Source organism: Symphalangus syndactylus, chromosome 6, assembly GCF_028878055.3.
Source record: "Symphalangus syndactylus isolate Jambi chromosome 6, NHGRI_mSymSyn1-v2.1_pri, whole genome shotgun sequence".
In the NCBI taxonomy this organism is placed as follows: Eukaryota; Metazoa; Chordata; class Mammalia; order Primates; family Hylobatidae; genus Symphalangus; species Symphalangus syndactylus.
The window spans coordinates 29,374,593-29,402,061 of NC_072428.2; the positions used below are offsets into that span (position 1 = coordinate 29,374,593).

General features: G+C 38.4%; 1 protein-coding gene across 4 annotated transcripts in view; it reads right to left on the reverse strand.

Annotated features, from left to right (window-relative positions):
- The window catches only part of BBOX1 (gamma-butyrobetaine hydroxylase 1), a 483,622-nt gene that overhangs the window by 153,908 nt on the left and 302,245 nt on the right, over positions 1-27,469 (reverse strand). For 2 of the 4 annotated variants that reach the window (XM_055282098.2, XM_055282092.2), the window contains exon 4: positions 25,317-25,414. The exons of the other annotated variants lie outside the window; for them this stretch is intronic. The gene's annotated coding sequence lies outside the window, so the exon portion shown is untranslated. The remainder of the gene's footprint in view (positions 1-25,316; positions 25,415-27,469) is intronic. 4 annotated transcript variants of the gene reach the window in all.

Here is a 27,469-nt window from a genome sequence, read left to right on the forward strand (position 1 = left end):
GGTTCTCTGATAAAAATTGACTAGAAGGCTGGCAGGACCCACTGAAAGAAGGAAGAGCAGTGTGGTGCAGCAGCCCACCTGAGAGTCATACAGGGCAGGGATGCCCTTTTCCCCCAGCCAAGGAAGGAGGTAAGTGAGCCCACCACCCAGTCAAAGAAACTGTGCTTTTTCCATGGAACTGTGCAACCCACAGATTGGAATATCCCACTCACGAACTCACGCCACTGAGGCCTAGTGTTCCAACCCTGGAACATGCAGATTCTTACAGCTTCTCAGCTGGAATCTGCTTAAGCCTACTGAACTCCCAGAGGGAGGGGCGACCAGCACCAGCAGTGGCTGCCTGCTGTCTAAGCCATTTGAGCTCCTTGGGAGAGGGGCAGCAGCCAGCAAAAAACAACCTGATGGAGCTGAAAAACACAGCATGAGAACTTCGTGAAGCATACACAAGTATCAACAGCTGAATCGACCAAGTGGAAAAAAAAAAATCAGAGTTTGAAGACAACGTTACTGAAATAAGACATGCAGACAAGAATAGAGAAAAAAGAATGAAAAGGAATGAACAAAACCTCCAAGAAATATGAAACTTCATAAAAAGACTGAATCTATGATTGATTGGAGTACAAGAAGGAGACAGGGAGAATGGAAACAAGTTAGAAAACACATTTCAGGATATTATCTGGAACTTCCTCAACCTCAACAGGCCAACACGCAAATTCAGGAAATACGGAGAACATCATTAAGATACTCCATGAGATCAACCACAAGATACATAATCATCAGATTCTCCAAGGTTGAAATGAAGGAAAAACTGTTCAGGGCAGCCAGAGAGAAAGGCAGGTCACCTACATAGGGAAGCCCATTAGATTAACAGTGGACTCTCGGCAAAAACGCTAGAAGCCAGAAGAGATTGGGGACCAATATTCAACATTCTTAAAGAAAAGAATTTTCAACCCAGAATTTCATATCCAGCCTAACTAAGCTTCATAAGAGAAGGAGAAATAAAATCCTTTATAGACAAGCAAATGCTGAGGGATTATTTTTTTTCCACCAGGCCTGCCCTGCAAGAGGTCCTGAAAGAAGCACTAAATGTAGAAAGGAAAAACCGGTACCAGCCGCTGCAAAAACACACCAAAATATAATGACAAATGACACTCTGAATAAACTGCATCAATTAGTGTGCAAAATAACCAAATAGCATCATGATGACAGGATCAAATTTACATATAACAATACTAAAACGCAAATGGGCTAAATGCCCCCAATTAAAAGGCACAGACTGGCAAACTGGATAAAAAGTCAAGACCCATTGGTGTGCTGTATTCAGGAGACCCATCTTATGTGTAAAGACACTCACAGGCTCAAAATAAAGGGATAGAGGAAAAATTACCAAGCAAATGGAAGGCAAAAAAAAAAAAAAAAAAGCAGAGGTTGCAATCCTAGTCTCTGAGAAAACATACTTTAAACCAACAAAGATAAAAAAAGACAAAGAAGGGCATTACATAATGGTAAAGGGAACAATTCAACAAGAAGACCTAACTATTCTGAATATACATGCACCCAATACAGGAGCACTCAGATTCATAAAACAAGTTCTTAGAGATGTACAAAGAGACTTAGACTCCCACACAATCATAGTGGGAACCCACTGTCAGTATTAACACCCACTGTCAATATTAGACAGATCAATGAGACAGAAAATTAACAAGGATATTCAGGACTTGAGCTCAGCTCTGGACCAAGTGGACCAGAAGACATCTACAGAATGCTCTACTTCAAATCAACAGAATATGCATTCTTCTCCATGCCACATGGCACTTATTCTAAAATTGACCATATAATTGGAAGTAAAACACTCCTCAGCAACTGCAAAAGAACTGAAATCATAACAAACAGTCTCTCAGACCACAGTCCAATCAAACTAAAACTCAGGATTAAGAAACTCACTCAAAACCACAAAATTTCATGGAAATTGAACAACCTGCTTTGGAATGACTCCTGGGTAAATAAAGAAATTAAGGCAGAAATGAAGAAGTTCTTTGAAACCAATGAGAACAAAGAACAACATACCAGAATCACTGGAACACAGCTAAAGCAGTGTTAAGAGGGAAATTTATGGGACTAAATGCCCACATCAGACAGCTAGAAAGATCTCAGACTGATACCCTAACATCACAGTTAAAAGAGCTAGAGGCAAGAGGAAACTAATCCAAAAGCTAGCAGAAGACAGGAAATAATTAAGATCAGAAAAGAATTGAAGGAGATAGAGAAATGAAAAACTCTCCAAAAAATCAGTGAATCCAGGAGCTTAGTATTAAAAAAATTAACAACATAGATAGACCACTAGCTAGACTAATAAAAGAGAAAAGAGAGAAGAATCAAATAGACACAATAAAAAATTATAAATGGGACATCACAACTGACCCCAAAGAAATCCAAACTACCATCAGAGAATACTATAAACACCTTTATGAAAATAAACTAGAAAATCTAGAAGAAAAGTATCAATTCCTGGACAAATACACCCTTGAAAGACTAAACCAGGAAGAAGTTGAATCCCTGAATAGACAAACAACAAGCTCTGAAATTGAGGCAGTAATTAATGGCCTACCAACCAAAAAAAGTCCAGGACCACACAGATTCAGAGCCGAATTCTACCAGAAATGCAAAGAGGAGCTGGTACCATTCCTTCTATTCCAAACCATTAAAAAGGAGGGACTCCTCCCTAACTCATTTTTTGAAGCTAGCATCATTCTGATACCAAAACTGGGAAGGGACACAACCATAAAAGAAAACTTCAGGCCAATATCCGTGATGAACATTGATGCGAAAATCCTCAATAAAATACTGGCAAACCAAGTCCAGCAGCACATCAAAAAACTTATCCACCACTACAAGTCAGCTTTATTCCTGGGATGCAAGACTGGTTCAACATACACAAATCAATAAATGTAATCCATCACATAAAAAGAACCAAAGACAAAAACAACAGTATTATCTCAATAGATGCAGAGAAGGCCTTTGATAAAATTCAACATCCCTTCATGTTAAAAACTCTCCATAAACTAGGTATTGATGGAATGTATCTCAAAATAATAAGAGCTATTTATGACAAACCCACAGCCAATATCATACTGAATAGGCAAAAGCTGGAAGCATTCCCTTTGAAAACTGGTACAAGACAAGGATGCCCTCTCTCACCATTGCCATTCAACACAGTATTGGATGTTGTGGCCAGGGCAATCAGGCAAGAGAAAGAAATAAAGGGTATTCAAATAAGAAGAGAGGAAGTCAAATTTTCTGTTTGCAGATGACATGATTTTACATTCAGAAAACCCCATCATCTCAGCCCAAAAACTTCTTGAGCTGATAAGCAACTTCAGCAAAGTCTCAGGATACAAAATCAATGTGCAAAAATCACAAGCATTCCTTTACATCAACAATAGGCAAGCACAGAACCAAATCATGAATCAACTCCCATTCACGATTGCTATAAAAAGAATAAAATACCTAGGAATACAGCTAACAAGGGATGTGAAGGACTTCTTCAAGGACATCTATAAACCACTGCTCAAGGAAATAAGAGAGGACACAAACAAATGGAAAAACATTCCATCCTCATGGGTAAGAAGAATCAATATTGTGAAAATGGCCAAAGTAATTTATGGATCCAGTGCTATTCCCATCAAACTACCATTGACTTTCTTCACAGAATTAGAAAAAAAAACTTTTTAAAATTTCATATGGAACCAAAGAAGACCCCATATAGCCAAGACAATCCTAATAAAAAAGAATAAAGCTGGAGGCATCATGCTACCTGACTTCAAACTATACTACAAGGCTACAGTAACCAAAACAGCATGGTACTTGTACCAAAACACACATATAGACCAATGGAGCAGAACAGAGAGCTCACAAATAACACCACATATCTACAACCATCTGATCTTTGACAAACCTGACAAAAGCAAGCAATGGGGAAAAGATCTCCTACTCAGTAAATGGTACCGGGAAAACTTGCTAGCCATATGCAGAAAACTGAAACTGGACCCCTTCCTTACATCTTATACAAAAATTAACTCAAGATGCATTAAAGTCTTAAATGTAAAACCCAAAACCATAAAATCCCTAGAAGAAAACCTAGGCAATACCATTCAGGACATGGGCGTGGGCAAAGGCTTCATGACAAAAATGCCAAAAGCAATAGCAACAAAAGCCAAAATTGACAAATGGGATCTAATTAAGCTAAAGAGCTTCTTCACAGCAAAAGAAACTATTGTCAGAGTGGACAGGAAACCTACAGAATGGGAGAAAATTTTTGCAATCAACCCATGTGACAAAGGTCTAATATCCAGAATTTTCAAGGAACTTAAACATATTTACAAGAAAAAACAACCCTATCAAAAAGTGGGCAAAGGACATGAACAGACACTTCTCAAAAGAAGACATTTATGTGGCCAACAAACACATGAAAAAAATCTCAACATTGCTGATCATCAGAGAAATGCAAATCAAAACCACAATAAGATACCATCTCATGCCACTCAGAATGGTGATTATTAAAAAGTCAGGAAACAACAGATGCTGGTGAGGATATGGAGAAATAGGAATGCTTTAACACTGTTGATGGGAATATAAGTTAGTTCAACCATTGTGGAAGACAGTATGGCAGTTCCTTAAAGATCTAGAATCAGAAATACCATCTGATCCAGCAATCTCCTTACCAGGTATATACCTAAAGGAATATAAGTCATTCTTTTATAAAGACACATCTACATGTAGGTGTACTGCAGCACTATTCACAACAGCAAAGACATGGAACCAATCCAAATGCCCATTAATGTTAGACTGGATAAAGAAAATGTGGTACATATACACCATGGAATACTATGCAGCCATAAAAAGGAATGAGATTTTGTCCTTTGCAGGGACATGGATAAAGCTGGAAGCCATCATCCTCAGCAAACTAACACAGGAACAGAAAACCAAACACTGCATATTCTCACTCATAAGTGGAAGTTTAACAATAAGAACACATGGACACAAGAGAGGGCAACAACACACACCAAGGCCTCTTTGGGGGTTGGGGTGATGGGAGGGAACTTAAAGGATGGGTTAATAGGTGCAGCAAACCACCACGGCCCACATATACCTGTGCAACAAACCTGCATGTTCTGCACGTATATCCCGTTTTTTTTTTTTCTTTTGAAAGAAATAAAGGAAAAACAAATCCCAAAACACCCAAAAATGGTTAATCTGCTTAGAGTAAACTGTGCTCACTGAAACCGGTAAGAAAAGCATAGCACCTCAAAAGATAAATGAGCAAGAAACATAAATAAGCAGATTTCAGTAGAGAAAATTACATACCTATTTAACATATAGCTTCAAAAGTAATAAAAAGCCAAAAATAAAGATTTTTTTTCTTATATTTTAGTGACAAGAAATATATATCCTAACACCATATGGACACAGAGAAACAAACATTCTCATGTATTGGAGGTGAGGCTATAAATCTGTTTGATCTTTTTGCAAAGCAATATGGTTGTGTCAGGAGATTTTAAAATGTTCATTTCATGGAATACTATGCAGCCATAACAAGAATGAACTCATGTTCTTTGCAGGCACATGGATGAAGCTGGAAATCATCATCCTCAGCAAACTAACACAGGAACAGAAAACTGAGCACTGCATGTTCTCACTCATTAAGTGGGAGTTGAACAATAAGAACACATGGACACAGGAAGGGGAACATCACACACTGGGGCCTGTCGTGGGGTGAGGGGAAAGGGGAGGAAGAGCATTAGTACAAATACCTAAGGCATGCGGGGTTTAAAACCTAGAGGACAGGTTGATAGGTGCAGTAAAGCACCATGACACAGGTTTACCTATGTAACAAACCTGCACGTTCAGCACATGTATCCCAGAACTTGAAGTAAATTTTTTTAATAAGTTCATTTCCTTTGGCCCAGTAATTTTACTTCTAAAATAATATGCCAGAGAAATAAACAGAAATGCATGAAAAATATTGTGAGCAAAGATGTTCATTGCTGCATTGTTTCTCAGAATAGAAACCTGGAAACAAGCAAGATGCCTCAAATAGAAAACAAACAAACAAACAAACCAAAACTTAATTACAGGGTTCCATGTGTTACAAATATTTTGCAAATTTTGAAAATTAAATTTAAAAATGTTTCTAGCAAGATGAGACATGATTATGATACAATACTGTACGAAATATGCTTAATACAGGAAACAACAACAAAAGCAAGGATACAAAGCCAAGACAGCAGTATGACAAAATGTAGTATGCTTACTTCTATGGAGAGATTATAGGCAATACGGATATTCTTCTCTGATCTGGTCTTTAATTTGGTGTGCATTCCCCATATTTCCACAATGCGATATATTATAAATTTTAGGAAGAAAAAAGAAACAACGCAAAAGGAAATAGGGCCGGGCCCGGTGGCTCACGCCTGTAGTCCCAGCACTTTGGGAGGCCGAGGCAGGCGGATCACGAGGTCAGGAGATCAAGACCATCCTGGCTAACACAGTGAAACCCCGTCTCTACTAAAAATACAAAAAAAAAAAAAAAGAAAGAAAAAATAATTAGCTGGGCGCCTGTAGACCCAGCTACTGGAGAGGCTGAAGCAGAATGGAGTGAACCCGGGAGGCGGAGTTTGCCGTGAGCGGAGATCGCGCCACAGCCTGGGCAGCGAGACAACGTCTCAGTTCAGGTCCTTTGTGGGGACGTGGATGAAGCCGGAAACCATCATTCTCAGCAAACTATCGCAAGGACAAAAAAACAAACACCGCATGCTCTCACTCATAGGTGGGAATTGAACAATGAGAACACTTGGACACAGGAAGGGGAACATCAGACACCAGGGCCTGTTGTGGGGTGGGGGGAGAGGGGAGGGGGGAGGGGGAGGGATAGCATTAAGGAGATATACCTAATGTAAATGACGAGTTAATGGGTGCAGCACATCAACATGGCACATGTATACACATGTAACAAACCTTCACGTTGTGCACATGTACCCTAGAACTTAAAGTATAATAGTAATAATAATAATAATAATAATAGGAAATAGTACAGAAGGGCAGAAAAACTTTGGCCACATTCTAAAAGCATTCCCCTCCTCTGGCTTCTGACTTCACATTCTTTAGGCAGAAACTTCCCTGACATCCTGATCCTGGGACTGCAAACTGCAGGCTCTCATTTGTATTAGTCTTCTAAACCATTTCGCTCTGTAGACAATACACAAGCTCTTTGGATTCAGGAGACTCATAAATTCATTCTGTGGTCGAAATACAATTAGCATGTTCCATTACTGTGGACTTTGAAGTTAAGTTTCTGATTTTTCATGAGCTGGGATTTTGAATTACTAGCCATGGGGTTTGGTTGGAAGGCCACGTGAGAAAAGATGTAATCATTATGTGTTGTAGCATGTCATTTTGCGATAAAGCCTCTCTATATGAAGCTAGCTGCGTCAGAGGCGTTCGAACTAGAGTGACTCCATGTTGAATAGGGACTGGGTAAGATGACCTGCTGGCTGCATTCCCAGGAGGCTAAGCATTCTTAGCCACAAGATGTTTATGGTTAAGGGAGCAGATTAATAATGTTTGCTAAAGAGACCCAGGACTTCATAGACCCAGGAAATATCCTGATGTCCTGATATCTCAAGAACAAAAGCATTTTTAGTTTAAGAATAAGTTTTGCTTAAAGATAATGTAGATTCTTGTAAAAGTCAGCAGTTACACAAAGGTTAACAATCCTATGTCGGGAGGCCTTGTACTAGATGACATCTCCCCCATTTTTTTTTTTTTTTTTTTTTTTTTTTTGCTTTGTTATCTTATACATAAACAAGCATTGTACCTAAGGTGGGCTTGTTCCTCCTCTTGCTGTCAGGAACACCCTGCTCTGTCTATGGAGTAGCCATTCTTTTGTTTCTTTACTTCTTTAATAAACTTGCTTTCACTTTACTCTGTGGACTTAACCTTGAATTCTTTCTTGTGTGAGATCCAAGAACCCTTCTTGGGGTCTGGATTGGGCGTCCCTTTCTGGTAACAGAGAGCTAACCAGAAACTCTAAAATCCAGGAAGTATAGTCGACTGAAATGATCCAGAACAATTGGATTTAAATTTATTTTCCTTTCTCATTTTCAAGTCCCTTGTATATTTATTAAGACAATTACTGCTTCCCCAGATTTTGCCTCACACCATCACATAAACAGAGGGGATTTCTATTAGGTAGTGTGAAAGGAAGATAAAATCTTGGGACCCTAAACTCACTATGCCAGGGGAAAAGTTAAGCTTGGGGACTGAGTCATGGAAGAAAAACTACCTTCCTTTTGTTCCGAAATAGATAGCAGCAAAATATTAATAGATGGCTACATAGCTCCTCAGGTGGCCTCTTTCACTCTGACAATGTTAGTTAACAGCTTACGTTCACAGGGGAGGGACAAAGACAAGACTAGAAATCACCCCTCCACCCACCCTAAGATGGATGCACATTTAACTTCTACTACTGTGTGTTTGCTTTATCTTATGTTAAATGCAGATTTGCTGAGCATGGGACGAATGGATAATTGACTCTTCCTCTTTCCCTTTCTGGACACCTTTTCCCCTTTAAATATTGAAGTCTTCAAAACCCTCTTTTGAAAAATTACAAGCCACAGATCCCACTGTAACTTATGTCTCTTTTTCTTAGGTGTGTCCTCAACCTTGGCAAAATAAACCTCTAATTTATTATAAACACATACATGTAAAATAAATCTTTAATTGATTGAGACCTGTCTCAGACATTTTTTGGTTTACAGTAGCTTCATAGCCTAATTTGTATCTGGCAATGTACATGAGAAAAAATTTTAAGATCCACATCTCTGGATACCACATTTTTTCCTTTCATTTCTTTTACTATAAATAAAGTTTTTCCTCAGGGCTGTTTAAACCAAGTTTGAAGATGTAAGATTGTCCACATGCTAATGTTATTGTAAAGAAAATAGAGGAAAAGGTATAATTTCCCTTTCTCAAAAATGAAAAATAAAGAGGACAGGTTTTAATAGAATTTAATGACAGAATGTTCCTTGGTCCTAACATTAATCATGGAATATAACTTTTGAAATGTTTTTTTCAAAGCTGTAGAAAAAATAAAAATGAAGTTTGGATTTTTAAAATGTTTAAAAACAGAGCATGTACTACTGCGGCAGTCTGCCTAGTAGCCAAGTAACTGATGGTGTTTAGAAAGACTCAATAATCTCTAAGATAGAGAACACTGTTTTTAGTTTTTCCCCAAAGTAGATCAGTGTCTTGCACAAACTGACAACAAATTATAATTTATGAATAGTGGAAAGACTGGTAATTTATAATAACACTGTTGTGGCAGTACAGTAATATAATAGGTCTGCAAATATTTGGTATAGAGAGAACACAAGATAAAAGTGTTCTCAGTTTTTCTTAGATTCTATTAGTATAAGGAATACCAGCCACTTCACTGCTGGGTTTGTGGTAGAGGTCCATGCACAAGTTTGGTTAAGATGAAATGGGGCTTTCTGCCCAGGATATCATCTTCCTTTTGTCTCTTCCTCGAATGGTTTATTGATAATAGCTTTATGTCCAAAATGGAAGCCAAATGGAAAAGGACAAAATGATCTCAAGAGAAAAAAGAACTCTGTCAAGAATAATATAAGCAAGTTTAAAAACAATCATATATGACTTGTCATTAAAAAATTTGCTTTCCACTTGTAGAATGATTTTTTAATGATCCCTAATTAGAGGAAAATAGTTCTTATTTTTAACCTTGTGAGCTCTCCTTGACTCAGCTATGGCTGCATTCCAAAGCTGCTTGAAGGGAAGAAAGGGATTAGCTGTGGAATGGTGAATTCACTGTAGTTTCCACTCATGGATATAAACTTTAATAGCTGTCAGGAAAAACAGAAAGTAAGCATTCTGATGTTACATGTATATGAAACCAAACATCAGGCTTTTTGGATTCATCGGGATTGTAAGTGCTTCGCAATGTTTAGGTTAATATTTCTGTGTTTTGTTCTTACTTTAGATATTTTAATATGTTAAAATTCTGGCCTTAGAATCCTAAATAAGAAGAGGTTTCTAGGTATTTTAATTTGGGGAAGAACACCTGTTGATTGAGAAATGTCATCCCAAATAATCAAAATCAAAAAACTGGAGAATACGTTAACACAAATATTATAGTTAAGACATTAAAAAATCATATCGATGCACTTCTGGAAAAGATGGAATAACAGACATTGACTATACCTTCCAACCTGAAATAACTAAAATACCAGACACAATATATTAAACGACAGTTTTCAAGTCATTGGCATTAGCCAATGGAGGACAGTGACTCCTGGGAGATAGGAAACCAGCCCCGTGTAGGGAAGGGGAGCCCAGTTGGAGTCCAGTGGTCTCCTTGAATTGAGAAAATGGGGTTGAAAATCAAAATACCAGCAAACATTTTTGTAAACCGACAAGCTGTTTCTAAAATTCATGTGGAAATGCAAAAGATCTAGTATAGTTAAAATAACTTTGAAAAGGATGAATACATTTGGATAACTTGTACTATGTCACTTGAAGATACATTAAAAGCTTCAGTTATCTAAACAATGCTATATTGGCATCAAAATAGAGAAAAAGATCAATGAAAAAGAACAGAGAATCCAGAAGTAGACCTGCACATTCATCATTAATTGATTTTTGACAAAGTTGCAAAAGTAATTCAATGGAAAAATAAGTTTTTCAACAAGTGGAATTGGAATACAAGTTGATCATCCTTAATCATAAAATCCAAAATTTGAAATGCTCCAAAATCAGAAAGTTTTTTAGTTCTCACATGATGCCACAGGTGGAAAATTCCACACATTAAGTACTTAACACAAACGTTTCATGCACAAAATTATTTAAAATATTGTATAAAATCATAGAAAAGACAAAATTGATAAAGATGACTTCATCAAATTTAAGAATCTTTCTTTGAAAGACTTTGTTAATAAAACAAAAAGTTATGGTAAAAATTATTAGCATATCACATATCTGACAAAGAATTTGTGATCAGAATATATAAAGAACACCCAAAATTTGATAATAAGACAGCAAATAATCCAATAAAAATGAGCAAAAGATTTAAACAGACCTGTAATCTAAGAAAATATATGCATATATTGGGAAATATGCATATGAAAAATTTATCAGCAATATTAGTGTTATGGATTTGCCCCCTCCAAAACTCATGTGGAAATTCACTCCCCAATGTGCCAATATCGAGAAGTGGTACCTTTAGGAGGTGATTAGGTCATGAGGCCTCTGCCGTCATAAATAGATTAATCCATTCATGAATTAATGGAATTATGGGTTAATGAATTAATATGCTTACACAGGAGCAGTACTGGTGGCTTTATAAGAAGAGGATGAGATCAATGCCTACTTGAGGTAAGTTTAAGAAAAAAAAAAGAGGAAGAGAAATCTGAGCTAACATGCTTAGCTCCTTCACCAAGGGATAGATTCCAAAGACGTGGAGAGTCTTCCACCAGCATGAAGGCCCTCACCAGATGTCCCCCCTTGACCTTGGACAGCCTCTGGAACTGTAAAAAGTACATTTTGTTCGTTAACGAATTACCCAGTTTTAGGTATTCTGCTATAAGCAACAGAAAATGGACCAAGACAATTAGTCATCTGCAAAATGCAAATTAAAACCATAATGTAATACTACTGTATTACACACTTATGAGCACTTCTAAAATTTTAATATGACAATACTGTCCTTAGAAGGAGTACAGCATTGGAGCAGCTTGAACTCTCATATACTGTGAGCAAAAACATAAAACTGTACAACCGTGTTGGAAAATAGTTTGGTAGTTTAATAAAACTTTAAACATAAATCTACCATATGGCTCTGTCATTGTATTCCTAGATGTGTACCCAAGATAAATGGAAATGTATGCTCATACATACTGACACATGGATATTCATAGCAGCTTTATTAGTAATAGTTATAAACAGGAAATAACCCAAATGTTCATCAAGAGGTGAAAAAACAATTGCAGTATATTTAAAATAGGGAATACTATTCAGCAACAAAAAGAAGTGAACTATTGATAGTGGCAACAACATGGAAGAATTTTAAAATAATTATGCTGAATGAAAGAAGCCAGATAAACAAGAGTACATATTGTATGATTTCATTTATATTTAATTCTAGGAAATTCAAATTAATTCATAGGGATTGCAGTAGGAAACTTCTGGGGATTATGAACATGTTCATTATCTTGATTGTGGTGATGGTTGCACAGATATATAAAATGTGAACCCATATGTCTGTCAAATAACCATATTTTATACTTGAACTGTAGCTTATCACATGTCAATTAAAGCTGAATAAAGCTATTAAAATATTATTTCACCTAGAGTAATACTGTAAATATTTGTTAAGCAATCTTTCTTTTTGTAGTGTAGATGGAAAATCCAGACTTGAAAGACCTAGTTTCCCACTCTTTGCCTTGGCAAAGCAACTTTCACTTTCATTTTTAAAATTATATATATATATTTTTATTATACTTTAAGTTCTAGGGTACATGTGCGCAATGTGCAGGTTTGTTACACACGTATCCATGTGCCATGTTGGTGTGCTGCACCCAGTAACTCGTCATTTACATTAGGTATATCTCCTAATGCTATCCCTCCGCCTTACCCCCACCCCACAAGAGGTCCCGGTGTGTGATGTTCCCCTTCCTGTGTCCAAGTGTTCTCATTGTTCAGTTCCCACCTATGAGTGAGAACATGCGATGTTTGGTTTTCTGTCCTTGCGATAGTTTGCAGAGAATGATGGTTTCCAGCTTCATCCATGTCCCTACAAAGGACATGAACTCATCATTTTTATGGCTGCATAGTATTCCATGGTGTATATGTGCCACATTTTCTTAATCCAGTTTATCATTGATGGACATTTGGGTTGGTTCCAAGTATTTGCTATTGTGAGTAGTGCCCCAACTTTCACTTTCTTATGGGTTCAAAATAAGCCATGAAAGAGGCAGCCAGGAAATGAGATGATAGTGGCTCTGATTCAGTAAGATCACTCCTGGCATGATGGTGTAAGTTGCTCAATTCAAAATATACCACATGATAAATCCAGCAAAAGGATGCTACTAGAGCAGAAACCAGACATGATGAGGACACCAGAAGTTACAGCCAGCAAAAGATTGATAATTTATGTAGTAATCTTTACTCTTTCTTCATACATTATGGTAACATAAAAAATTCTGAGAGTCTCGCTGACCTCCTACACCTTCAGATGCAACAGGTCCCTGTGCCCTATCTGCTACTGCTAGATCTTGGAAGTGTGGGACATTTCTTTTAGTTGCCTATCATTTTGCAGAGCTTCACCCAGGAAAAAAGGCCTATGAACTTTCTACTTTTGATTTTGAGTTTATATTAGGAGTTCTATTACTTTCTCTTACTCCCACTCCAGGACTTGGAGCGAAAAAGATGTAGGCTTACCACATTCTGCCCAACTGTTTTACTTCAAAAGTTTTCTTCCTGTTTCTTGTAGCTCATAGAAGCTCTATGTGTTCTCGCTGTAGTAGCAAATGCTGGCTAGCTAAATATTCCTCCAAACCTGTTGTTTATGCCAGGATCTGAGTTGCTGGGAGCTTTAAAGTCATAAATTACATTATTTTTATTTTCATTTCTTCCATTGTATCCTTTCACAAATAGATTGCAGGGGACAAAAAGCATCACCTTTCAGGTTATCATCCCACTAGAATTGCAAATATTTTCTCCTTGAATATTGCTTGTGTTTAACTTTCTGTATTCTGGTACTTGACAGCCAACTGAAAGCCTAGAAAGTACTGTGTGTGTATGCTTGTGTTGTGTATATGCGCGTGTGTACATGCACATGTGTAACTCAAGCCTACAATGAGTTACTGATGGGGAAGGAGGGTAAAACTCAAGACAAATTTAGATGACAGGCAACATTTCTCAAGGGCTGTCTTGGTTATGACCTTCAGAATTGTCTCCAGTATCTTTCTTGTTTGCAGACTATTAAGGTTGGGTTCTTACAGCCCTGGCTGGAAGTTCACTGAAGAAAAAATTGATTGAATCACTTCTTGAACTAAACAGACAGATTGAGTCAATCATAATGGTTAGCTGACGTGTTAACTCCATTTGTCTGAAACTTGCAAAAGTGTTACCAAAAGCTATCCAGGAGAAAATTTCCAGGAAATTATACCACTGTACTTGAGATGAAGAAAGTAGGTAAATGGCTAAATTTTTTTTGGTCTAATAGCTTGGTTATTGTTGTACCTACTGTAAATTGGACCCCAGCAGCTACAGTGCAACTTTGAAAGTGAAAAGTGATTCTATTTGTCATCAATAAATATTTTTTGAGAGAAATCTTGCTAATACTATGGAAATATAGCTATATTGCAATAGCTAACACTTAGATATTTTATCCATTCTAAGATCTTATCAATTTTAAGATGCACCATTATTTTGTTGGCCATAACAACAAAAAAGTTATTAGATTAAAAAAAAAAGAACAGAATGTTATCTTACTCAAATCTTTATTTTATTCTTATTAAAAAAATCTTTTAGATTTAAATTCAGGCTTTTATCATTTATCATTTTGGGAGAATGTATTGAAAGAAAAACATAAAATAAATTAATTTTGTTGTACACTTCCTAAAATTTTCCATTCGTAGGCTACCACTTCTAAATCACTTCTGAACTCATCATTAATACCCACAAATGATAAAAATTCATAACACAATGTTCCACTATTGTCTCTAGGATTTTCTTCTAAGCCAATTATACCTATTCTACAAGTTTTAATGATGGTACTTTCCCTTCCTCCCTCTCTCCCTCCTGCCCTCCTTTCCTCCTTTCCTTCCTTTCTTCCTTCTTCTCTTCCTCCCTTCCTCTCTTTTTTCTCCCTCTCTCCCTTTTTTCCTTCCTCTTTTTCTCCCTTCCTCTTTTTTCTCTGTCTCTCTCTCTCTCCTTCTCTTCCTCCCTCTCTCCCTTTCTTTCTTCCTTTCTTTTTCTTTTTTTCTTCATTGATCTTATATCTTTGGAATTTAAGCTCAAAGTCAGATGTAGATTTTTCACAAATTTCTGTTTAATACTTTGTCACTTGTTCTCTGTAAAATATGAATTGGTCACATTAGCCTATCATTGCTTTACCGCTTTACTAGTTACTGCTCTCTTTAGTTCCATAGCTAGGTGTGTAATAGGTAATTTTTGTAGCTATTTAGTTTGCAAAAGGTAACAGCATCATTTACTTGTGGGTACCTTTCTTTCTTAGGTCCTGTTAAGCACTTGATTGTTGCTTTGCCAGAAAATATGGAATTTTGGTGATTTTTGCAATGATGATATTTGTGTGCCTAAAATTAAATGTTTCAGTACTCTTTTTTCTGTGACCTCTAGAATATACAATAATTTTTATTTTAATGTGGAATCATAGTGTAACCTTCTTTAAGACACTTAAAATGCAGCAGATATAGAAACAACTATGTACATATACCCATTTAAATGAAAATAATATAACCATCCACAAGCACAGAAAACAATATCTAACAATTGGTACATGGTCAACAATGAGTATAAGTTGTCATTATTATAAAACACATCCTAATTAATAAAAGGTGTGTCTTAGAGCCAAAGAAATGCAACATTGAACATTTTGCATTGGGCAAGTGCTTTTCATACTTAATTTAATTCTTGTGACGGTCACAGGAAATCAGAATTATCATTTTTTAATTCCTATTTTGCAGATGAAGTAATTGAGGCTCATAGAGGTAAACGCACTTGCCTAAGGTCATACAACCGGTAAAGTGAAGAGCTGTGAATTTAATGCAACTGTGCCTAATATAAGCACCGAAGCTCTTTTCCACTGTGTTAACCTTTCCCTAAGAACTTTCCCTAAGAATGAAGGAATCTAAGGCTTCTCCAAATTAGTGTGGATCTCCATAACCACTCTGACGTTATCTTTGCTCTAAATGTTCTGTCTTCTCTCTAAGGAAACTTCATTGTGTGATTGAGAATAGATGTTCAATATACATTTGTAGAATGAATAAAAGTTGCTTTAATCTTTCTGTTTTTGAAATGTCACAATACACCAAAATTATGTTTTAGAAAAACGTATTTTTTTCAGAAAAACTTGTAATGGGAACTTATTTTCATAAGAATGCATGAAAAAGTCCAGAAAGTTCTAATACTCCTGGTGTCCAACAATGTTATCCGTACTGTTATTCATACTTACATCCCTATCCAACCACACAACATCCATTTCTGGGAGGCCAGGCCCAGATGTGATACAAGAAGCTGATGTTTGTTAAAGATCTAAGGGTTCTGCCACCTCTTTCACTTCTTTGAGTCAGTGTTAAAGAAGCGAAGCGTCAGCTGCTTTTCAATGCACATCTTTGTATTGAGAATCACATATGATAGTACTCTTTGTTTTCTCCCAGCCAAGTCACCATCCATTGATAGATCCCAGGGATGTGACTGCAAATTAATGTTCTGTTATCATTTGTCTGCTTTTTTTTCTGGGGAATCTCATATATAGTATCTATTCTGGATATGCACGGCACAGATTGCATTGGAAGATACATTGTGAGGCATGGAGTGACTTGCTTCCCTATGAAAAACACAGTGAAATACTTGGATTTTATATGTGATATAATACTAATCAACTTGATTTTTCTTATGTTTTGCTATGGAGTCAATAAATCATGGAGTCTATTGGCAAGGAGGTTTCTTAGATATTGTCTAATCTAACTCCCAGTAATACAGGCATATTCTCAATCACATCACTAGCAAGTGGTCACTGAGGTCTGTTTGAGCTCCTCCAGTGATGGAGAAAAAAGCAGTTTACTCAGTTATTGTAAATCATTTGTTTATTCTGCGCTGAGCTTTATATCCTGGCTTCATGTATTTGTTGGTATTGGTGCTACCTTCTAAAGATGTGAGATTGTATTATGTCTTCTTCTTGCTATGACATATTCATGCTGGACATTTCAGTCAACTTTTCCTTTTAGTTTAACGTGTCCTGTCCATGTCCTGTCCACTGCCCCACTGGCAAAAGAGGAATGAGCCAAGAACAAACACCTGGCCTACGAATTGCTCTCCCTTGAAAATTTGAACCCAGGGATGCTGAGGCTGTGACTGATCATAGAACCCTTCACAGTAGATCCCCCCAAATTTAGAGTCTGAATGTCATTGGGGCCTGCTATGGTGAAAACAAAGAGACCAAATGGAAAGACTGGCTGTATCTTGAATTATCATGAGCAAAATGTAGAGTTTATTCTTCCTTGTCTTCATACAAGGCTGTACATATAAATGTCAAATTATTCATGTATTTACTCTGAGAAGTCTTCATACTCAGTTACTTTAGTTAGCACACCCTAGATGCAAGATGAGTTAAGTAAAAATATTTTAAATATGTAACTGTACCAACATTAATTAAGATGAGACATTCATCTTCAGATAGGGATTTGCCTGCCACAAGGATTGAAGAGGCCACACCCTTAACCATGACACAATCTTGAACTGGGCTTTGCTTGCACTTTTAAGAACAGCCATTCTGACTTACAGTTTTTCTAAGTTCTTTGCACACCAGCCTTCAATCTTCTACCTCCTCTCTGATTGAAATACTCAGGTTGAGACTATGAGTAAGTTACCATCACTTCTAATTTTTATGCAAGCCAGTGCTTGCATATTTTAACCTCAAATCTTCTCTCGTGTCTTTATTTTAAAATCAGACTCTCAGAAGCCAATGAATTTACACCATTTTCACATTTTATTATTGCATTTTCTCCCATATATTGTCTACAGTATGAAGCTATGAGATTTAAGGCTAAATCAATATTACCCTCCAGGGCTTATGTCCTAGTGCAAGTAAGGCAATTATGTGACATAGACCACACCACAGCCATAGCATAGATTACAAATCAATCACAACATGCTTTCTCTTTTTTTTATTTTTTGAGACAGGATCTCCCTCTGTCACCCGGGCTGGAGTGCAGTGGTCCCATCTCAGCTCACTGCAACCTCTGCCTCCCAGGTTTAAGTGATTCTCCCACCTCAGCCTCCCAAGTAGCTGGGACTACAGGTGTGCACCACCACACCCAGCTAATTTTTTTATTCTTAGTAGAGACGGGGTTTCACCATGTTGGCCAGGCTGGTCTCGAACTCCTGACCTCATGATCTACCCGCCTTGGCCTTCCAAAGTGTGGGATTACAGGCGTGAGCCACTGTGCCCAGGCACAACATGCTTTCTATCTTAGCTGTGCATCTTTCTCAGCAAGGGCTCTAAGGGCTCTAGGCAATAAATTCATTCATTTGTACTTACGGTCATTACCTCAGCAAGGATTTATTGAACACCTGTTATGTGTCAGGCATTATTCTAAGCATTGATTTAAACTGGAAATGAAAATAATGGAATGCTTGAGTTTTAAAGATGAGGTGAGACGATACATATAACCACCTTTTGTGAACTCTAAAGCTGTATTCAAGCAGGGATAAAAATTAAAAAGTGGTTTTCATGTTCTTCAATTTCCAACTTTTCCTTTCAGTAATATTATTTTGGTAAAAGTATGATGCCTAATTTCTCATGGATATTGTATTTTTCAGTAAACCAGAGGCAGAAAGTTGTACAAACTATAGATTCCCATATGTTTTTAAAAACTGGCTTTATAGAGGGTGGAGCCAAGATGGCCGAATAGGAACAGCTCCGGTCTCCAGCTCCCAGCCCCAGCGACACAGAAGACGGGTGATTTCTGCATTTCTGCTTGAGGTACCGGTTTCATCTCACTAGGGAGTGCCTAACAGTGGGTTCAGGACAGTCGGTGAAGCGCACTGTGCGCGAGCCGAAGCAGGGCGAGGCATTGCCTCACTCGGGAAGCTCAAGGGGTCAGGGAGTTCCCTTTCCTAGTCAAAGAAAGGGGAAACAGACGGCACCTGGAATATCGGGTCAGTCCCGTCCTAATACTGCGCTTTTCTAACGGGCCTGGAAAACGGCACACTAGGAGATTGTATCCTGCACCTGGCTTGGAGGGTCCTATGCCCACGGAGTCTCGCTGATTGCTAGCACAGCAGTCTGAGATCACGCTGCAAGGCGGCAACGAGGCTGGGGGAGGGGCGCCCGCCATTGCCCAGGCTTGCTTAGGTAAACAAAGCAGCCAGGAAGCTCGAACTGGGTGGAGCCCACCACAGCTCAAGGAGGCCTGCCTGCCTCTGTAGGCTCCACCTCTGGGGGCAGGGCACAGACAAACAAAAACTCAGCGAGAACCTCCACAGCCTTAAATGTCCGTGTCTGACTGACAGCTTTGAAGAGAGTAGTGGTTCTCCCAGCACGCAGCTGGAGATCTGAGAACGGACAGACTGCCTCCTAAAGTGGGTCCCTCACCCCTGAGCAGCCTAACTGGGAGGCACCCCCTCAGTAGGGACAGACTGACACCTCATTCAACCAGGTACTCCTCTGAGACAAAACTTTCAGAGGAACTATCAGACAGCTGAATTTGTGGTCTCACGAAAATCCGCTGTTCGGCAGCCACCGGTGCTGACACCCAGCCAAACAGGGTCTGGAGTGGACCTCTAGTAAACTCCAACAGACCTGCAGCTGAGGGTCTTGTCTGGTAGAAGGAAAATTAACAAACAGAAAGGACATCCACACCAAAAACCCATCTGTACATCACCATCATCGAAGACAAAAAGTAGACAAAACCACAAAGATGGGGAAAAAACAGACCAAAAAAACTGGAAACTCTAAAAAACAGAGCACCTCTCCTCCTCCAAAGGAACGCAGTTCCTCACCAGCAATGGAACAAAGCTGGATGGAGGATGACTTTGATGAGTTGAGAGAAGAAGGCTTCAGACGATCAAACTACTCTGAGCTAAGAGAGGAAATTCAAAACAATAGCAAAGAAGTTAAAAACTTTGAAAAAAAATTAGAAGAATGGATAACTAGAATAACCAATGGAGAGAAGGGCTTAAAGGAGATGATGGAGCTGAAAGCCAAGTTTCGAGAACTACGTGAAGATTGCAGAAGCCTCAGTAGCAGATGCGATCAACTGGAAGAAAGGGTATCGCTGATAGAAGATGAAATGAATGAAATGAAGAGAGAAGGGAAGTTTATTTTATTTTTTTTTTTTTGAGACGGAGTCTCGCTCTGTTGCCCAGGCTGGAGTGCAGTGGCGCAATCTCGGCTCACTGCAAGCTCCGCCTCCTGGGTTCACGCCATTCTCCTGCCTCAGCCTCTCCGAGTAGCTGGGACTACAGGCGCCCGCCACCACCCCCGGCTAATTTTTTGTATTTTTAGTAGAGACGAGGTTTCACCGTGGTCTCGATCTCCTGACCTCGTGATCCGCCCGCCTCGGCCTCCCAAAGTGCTGGGATTACAAGCGTGAGCCACCGCGCCCGGCCCAGAAGGGAAGTTTAGAGAAAAAAGAATGAAAAGAAATGAACAAAGCCTCCAAGAAATTTGGGACTATGTGAAAAGACCAAACCTACGTCTGATTGGTGTACCTGAAAATGATGGGGAGAATGGAACCAAGTTGGAAAACACTCTGCAAGATATTATCCAGGAGAACTTCCCCAATCTAGCAAGGGAGGCCAGCATTCAGATTCAGGAAATACAGAGAACGCCACAAAGATACTCCTCGAGAAGGGCAACTCCAAGACACATAATTGTCAGATTCACCAAAGTTGAAATGAAGGAAAAATTGTTAAGGGCAGCCAGAGAGAAAGGTTGGGTTACCCACAAAGGGAAGCCCATCAGACTAACAGCTGATCTCTCAGCAGAAACTCTACAAGCCAGAAGAGAGTGGGGGCCGATATTCAACATTCTTAAAGACAAGAATTTTCAACCCAGAATTTCCTATCCCGCCAAACTAAGCTTCATAAGTGAAGGAGAAATAAAATACTTTACAGACAAGCAAACGCTGAGTGATTTTGTCACCACCAGGCCTGCCCTAAAAGAGCTCCTGAAGGAAGCACTAAACATGGAAAGGAACAACCGGTACCAGCCCCTGCAAAAACATGCCAAATTGTAAAGACCATCGAGGCTAGGAAGAAACTATAGCAACTAACAAGCAAAATAACCAACTAACATCATAATGACAGGATCAGATTCACACATAACAATATTCACGTTAAATGTAAATGGGCTAAATGCTCCAATCAAAAGACACAGACTGGCAAACTGGATAAGGAGTCAGGACCCATCAGTGTGCTGTATTCAGGAAACCCATCTCACGTGCAGAGACACACATAGACTCAAAATAAAGGGATGGAGGAAGATCTATCAAGCAACTGGAAAACAAAAAAAGGCAGGGGTTGCAATCCTAGTCTCTGATAAAATAGACTTTAAACCAACAAAGATCAAAAGAGACAAAGAAGGCCATTACGTAATGGTAAAGGGATCAATTCAATAAGAAGAGCTAACTATCCTAAATATATATGCACCCAACACAGGAGCACCCAGATTCATAAAGCAAGTCCTCAGTGACCTACAAAGGGACTTAAACTCCCACACAATAATAATGGGAGATTTTAACACCCCACTGTCAGCATTAGACAGATCAACGAGACAGAAAGTTAACAAGGATATCCAGGAATTGAACTCAGCTCTAAACAAAGTGGACCTAATAGACATCTACAGAACTCTCCACCCCAAATCAACAGAATATACATTTTTTTCAGCACCACACCACACCTATTCCAAAATTGACCACATAGTTGGAAGTAAAGCTCTTCTCAGCAAATGTAAAAGAACAGAGATTATAACAAACTGTCTCTCAGACCACAGTGCAATCAAACTAGAACTCAGGATTAAGAAACTCAGTCAAAACCGCTCAACTACATGGAAACTGAACAAATTGCTCCTGAATCACTATTGGGTACATAATGAAATGAAGGCAGAAATAAAGATGTTCTTTGAAACCAACGAGAACAAAGACACAACATACCAGAATCTCTGGGACACATTCAAAGCAGTGTGTAGAGGGAAATTTATAGCACTAAATGCCCACAAGAGAAAGCAGGAAAGATCCAAAATTGACACCCTAACATCACAATTAAAAGAACTAGAAAAGCAAGAGCAAACACATTCAAAAGCTAGCAGAAGGCTAGAAATAACTAAAATCAGAGCAGAACTGAAGGAAATAGAGACACAAAAAACCCTTCAAAAAATTAATGAATCCAGGAGCTGGTTTTTTGAAAAGATCAACAAAATTGATGGACCGCTAGCAAGACTAATAAAGAAGAAAAGAGAGAAGAATCAAATAGATGCAATAAAAAAACGAAAAAGGGGATATCACCACCGATCCCACAGAAATACAATCTACCATCAGAGAATACTACAAACACCTCTATGCAAATAAACTAGAAAATCCAGAAGAAATGGATAAATTCCTCGACAAATACACGCTCCCAAGACTAAACCAGGAAGAAGTTGAATCTCTGAATAGACCAATAACAGGTTCTGAAATTGTGGCAATAATCAATAGCTTACCAACCAAAAAGAGTCCAGGACCTGATGGATTCACAGCTGAATTCTACCAGAGGTACAAGGAGGAACTGGTACCATTCCTTCTGAAACTATTCCAATCGATAGAAAAAGAGGGAATCCTCCCTAACACATTTTACGAAGCCAGCATCGTCCTGATACCAAAACCTGTCAGAGACATAACCAAAAAAGAGAATTTCAGACCAATATCCTTGATGAACATTGATGCAAAAATCCTCCATAAAATACTGGCAAACCGAATCCAGCAGCACATCAAAAAGCTTATCCACCATGATCAAGTGGGCTTCATCCCTGGGATGCAAGGCTGGTTCAACATACGCAAATCAATAAATGTAATCCAGCATATAAACAGAACCAAAGACAAAAACCACATGATTATCTCAATAGAGGCAGAAAAGGCCTTTGACAAAATTCAACAACCCTTCATGCTAAAAACTCTCAATAAATTAGGTATTGATGGGACGTATCTCAAAATAATAAGAGCTATCTACGACAAACCCACAGCCAATATCATACTGAATGGGCAAAAACTGGAAGCATTCCCTCTGAAAACTGGCACAAGACAGGGATGCCCTCTCTCACCGCTCCTATTCAACATAGTGCTGGAAGTTCTGGCCAGAGCAATCAGGCAGGAGAAGGAAATAAAGGGTATTCAATTAGGAAAAGAGGAAGTCAAATTGTCCCTGTTTGCAGATGATATGATTGTATATCTAGAAAACCCCATTGTCTCAGCCCAAAATCTCCTTAAGCTGATTAGCAACTTCAGCAAAGTCTCAGGATACAAAATTAATGTACAAAAATCACAAGCATTCTTGTACATCAATAACAGACAAACAGAGAGCCAAATCATGAGTGAACTCCCATTCACAATTGCTTCAAAGAGAATAAAATACCTAGGAATCCAACTTACAAGGGATGTGAAGGACCTCTTCAAGGAGAACTAAAAACCACTGCTCAATGAAATAAAAGAGGATACAAACAAATGGAAGAACATTCCATGCTCATGGGTTGGAAGAATCAATATCATGAAAATGGCCATACTGCCCAAGGTAATTTATAGATTCAATGCCATCCCCATCAAGCTACCAATTACTTTCTTCACAGAATTGGAAAAAACTACTTTAAAGTTCATATGGAACCAAAAAAGAGCCCGCATCGCCAAGTCAATCCTAAGCCAAAAGAACAAAGCTGGAGGCATCACACTACCTGACTTTAAACTATACTACAAGGCTACAGTAACCAAAACAGCATGGTACTGGTACCACAACAGAGACATAGATCAATGGAAGAGAACAGAGCCCTCAGAAATGATGCCGCATAGCTACAACTATCTGATCTTTGACAAACCTGACAAAAACAAGAAATGGGGAAAGGATTCCCTATTTAATAAATGGTGCTGGGAAAACTGGCTAGCCATATGTAGAAAGCTGAAACTGGATCCCTTCCTTACACCTTATACAAAAATTAATTCAAGATGGATTAAAGACTTATATGTTAGACCTAAAACCATTAAAATCCTACAAGAAAACCTAGGCAATACCATTCAGGACATAGGCGTGGGCAAGGACTTCATGTCTAAAACACCAAAAGCAATGGCAACAAAAGCCAAAATTGACAAATGGGATCTCATTAAACTAAAGAGCTTCTGCACAGCAAAAGAAACTATCATCAGAGTGAACAGGCAACCTACACAATGGGAGAAAATTTTTGCAACCTACTCATCTGACAAAGGGCTAATATCCAGAATCTACAATGAACTCAAACAAATTTACAAGAAAAAAACAAACAACCCCATCAAAAAGTGGGCAGAGGACATGAACAGACACTTCTCAAAAGAAGACATTTATGCAGCCAAAAAACACATGAAGAAATGCTCATCATCACTGGCCATCAGAGAAATGCAAATCAAAACCACAGTGAGATACCATCTCACACCAGTTAGAATGGCCATCATTAAAAAATCAGGAAACAGGTGCTGGAGAGGATGTGGAGAAATAGGAATACTTTTACACTGTTGGTGGGACTGTAAACTAGTTCAACCATTGTGGAAGTCAGTGTGGCGATTCCTCAGGGATCTAGAACTAGAAATACCATTTGACCCAGCCATCCCATTACTGGGTATATACCCAAAGGACTATAAATCATGCTGCTATAAAGACACATGCACACGTATGTTTATTGCGGCACTATTCACAATAGCAAAGAGTTGGAACCAACCCAAATGTCCAACAACGATAGACTGGATTAAGAAAATGTGGCACATATACACCATGGAATACTATGCAGCCATAAAAAATGATGAGTTCGTGTCCTTTGTAGGGACATGGATGAAACTGGAAAACATCATTCTCAGTGAACTATCTCAAGGACAAAAAACCAAACACCGCATGTTCTCACTCATAGGTGGGAATTGAACAATGAGAACTCATGGACACAGGAAGGGGAACATCACGCTCCGGGGACTGTTGTGGGGTGGGGGGAGGGGGGAGGGACAGCATTAGGAGATACACCTAATGCTAAATGACGAGTTAATGGGTGCAGGAAATCAACATGGCACATGGATACATATGTAACAAACCTGCACATTGTGCACATGTACCCTAAAACCCTAAAGTATAATAAAAAAAAAAAAAAAACAAATAAAAAAAAAAACTGGCTTTATATTTACAAGACCTCAGCCAAGTTATTTAACTTCTTTTGTTCTCTGGTTCCTTAATGTGGAAATGCTATGAAGAAATATCAGAGACTGGGTAATTTGTAAGGGAATGAGGCTTAATTGACTCACAGTTTTGCAGGGCAGGGGAGGCCTCAGGAAACTTAACAATCATGGTGGAAGGGGAAGCAAACACATCCTTCTTCAAATGGCAGCAGGAAGGGGAAGAGCTGAGCAAAGGCGGATATGCCCCTTATGAAGCCATCAGATTTTGTGAGCACTCACTCAGTATCATGAGAACAGCATGGAGGTAACTTTCCCCATTATTCAATTACTGCCCACCAAGTCCTTCCCACGATACATGGGGATTGTGGGAACTACAATTCAAGATGATTTGGATGGGGACGCAACCAAACCATATTAAGTTATCATCCATTTTATTTATTGTCAAGGCCCAACTATATGACAGACATATGCATTCTTTATCTTCTTAAGCTTATTTGTTCTACATTACAGTTATGCAAGGTAGGCATTATTAGCTTCATATTACAGGAAATGAAAGTGAGCCTCAGTGAGGTTACAAATGCTTTAAAAGAACACAGAGTGAAAATGTAGAAAAGATGGTCTTGAACCTAGGTTTGTTTCTCTCCAAATTATATGTGTTTTCCAATATATCAGTGCATCATTACTTCAGAGGCATTGCATTTCTGTTCTGTACATAATTAATCAAAGAGGCAGCTTTTCCTCCTTTCCGATAGATTGGAAACACAGGGTTCCATCTGTCCAAGAGTATTTATCTTGCTACATTAGTCCCTCCCCTTTTTATTGGCTCTTGAAATGGTGAGCATTTTGCAATTGAGAATTATTGAGCCAACATATGGTTTCAATTGGATAATTTCAATGTATCATAAAAAAGTAAAAAAGAAAAACATAACCAACCCTCTGTACTTTTGCAAATGTCTTTGAATAAAAATTTGTGAAGTGAAAGGTTAGAGTTAAGTAGAGACATATTTTTATATTTGTTTATTTTAACCTTCACTGTTGGTCATGCCTAATGTCCACAGAGCATCAGACACAGCTTTCATTCAGCTGCTTTTATGATTTCCTGCAGTTTGAGGCACTATTTACTAGAATTTCAATCTATAGCTTACTGTGTTTGCCTATGGCCTTGTGGTGGCTCAGTAGCTGCCAGCTTGAGTTGGTTCTTTGTCCCAGAAAAATTGTAAGGATTTAACACACCACTACCATTCTACTGAAAGAGAGATTCATATACTCAGTTAGGTCTGCCTCTGAAATGCTTCAGGCTGGGAATCACTGAATTTCAATTAGACTGTGATTTTCCACACCCAAACTAGTTTGGTAAAATCTGATATGTTAAGTTGGAGGCAATGGTTAAGGTAGGTTATGGGAGAATTCTAACTTTTCAAGGAAGTTTGGCACAGAGTAGAGGTGCCTCTGTCATGTGACTGCAATGATACTCATTATCATAATTCCTGTAGGAATTATAGTACTTTCAAATACATATTTACCTTTCATCTTCATATTGGATCTTTTGAAGTAGATATTATCAATATATTATTATACAGGTGTGGGAAATTTGGTTCATGGGAATTTTGAATTATCTTAGTCACAGTTAACACTTAGTAATTGATATCACAGACTATAACTCTCTCTTTTCATTTTGAGACTTTGTTGGGCTTTTGTGATATCAAAGTCTCCTGGTTTTCTTTCTCTTCTGGCTGTCATTCTCAATGGCCTTCTATATTTATTTTCCTCTTTCTGACTGGGCAGCTATATATCAAGGTGTGTTGGGGTATGTTCCTTGAGTGATTTTCCTCTTCTCATTCTATTTTCTTTGTATATAATCTCATTCATTACCACGTCATTAAATATTATCCTATTCTGGCGACTCTCAAATATGATCACAAGTGATACATCACTTCCATTCCAACCTAGATACACAACTGTGAATTTTTCTTATTCTCTCCCTTTCAAATAAAAGTGTGAAAATAAAGAACTCCAAAATGACAGAATTGCAAGATGAAAGATGCCTGGATCCCTGTGTCACCACTGGAGGAGGGCATGAAGAATTGCAGGACCCACATTAGGCTGAGCCATGAGCAGTAAATAAACCCCTCTTGTATTAAACCATTGACATTTCAGGGTTCATTTTACCGCAGTTTATCTTGACCTAGGATTGGTAAACTTTTTCCGTAAAGGAACAGATAATAAATATTTCAGACTTTGTTGTGGCAAACAGTCAAGAGGCAAAAATGGGAATTTCA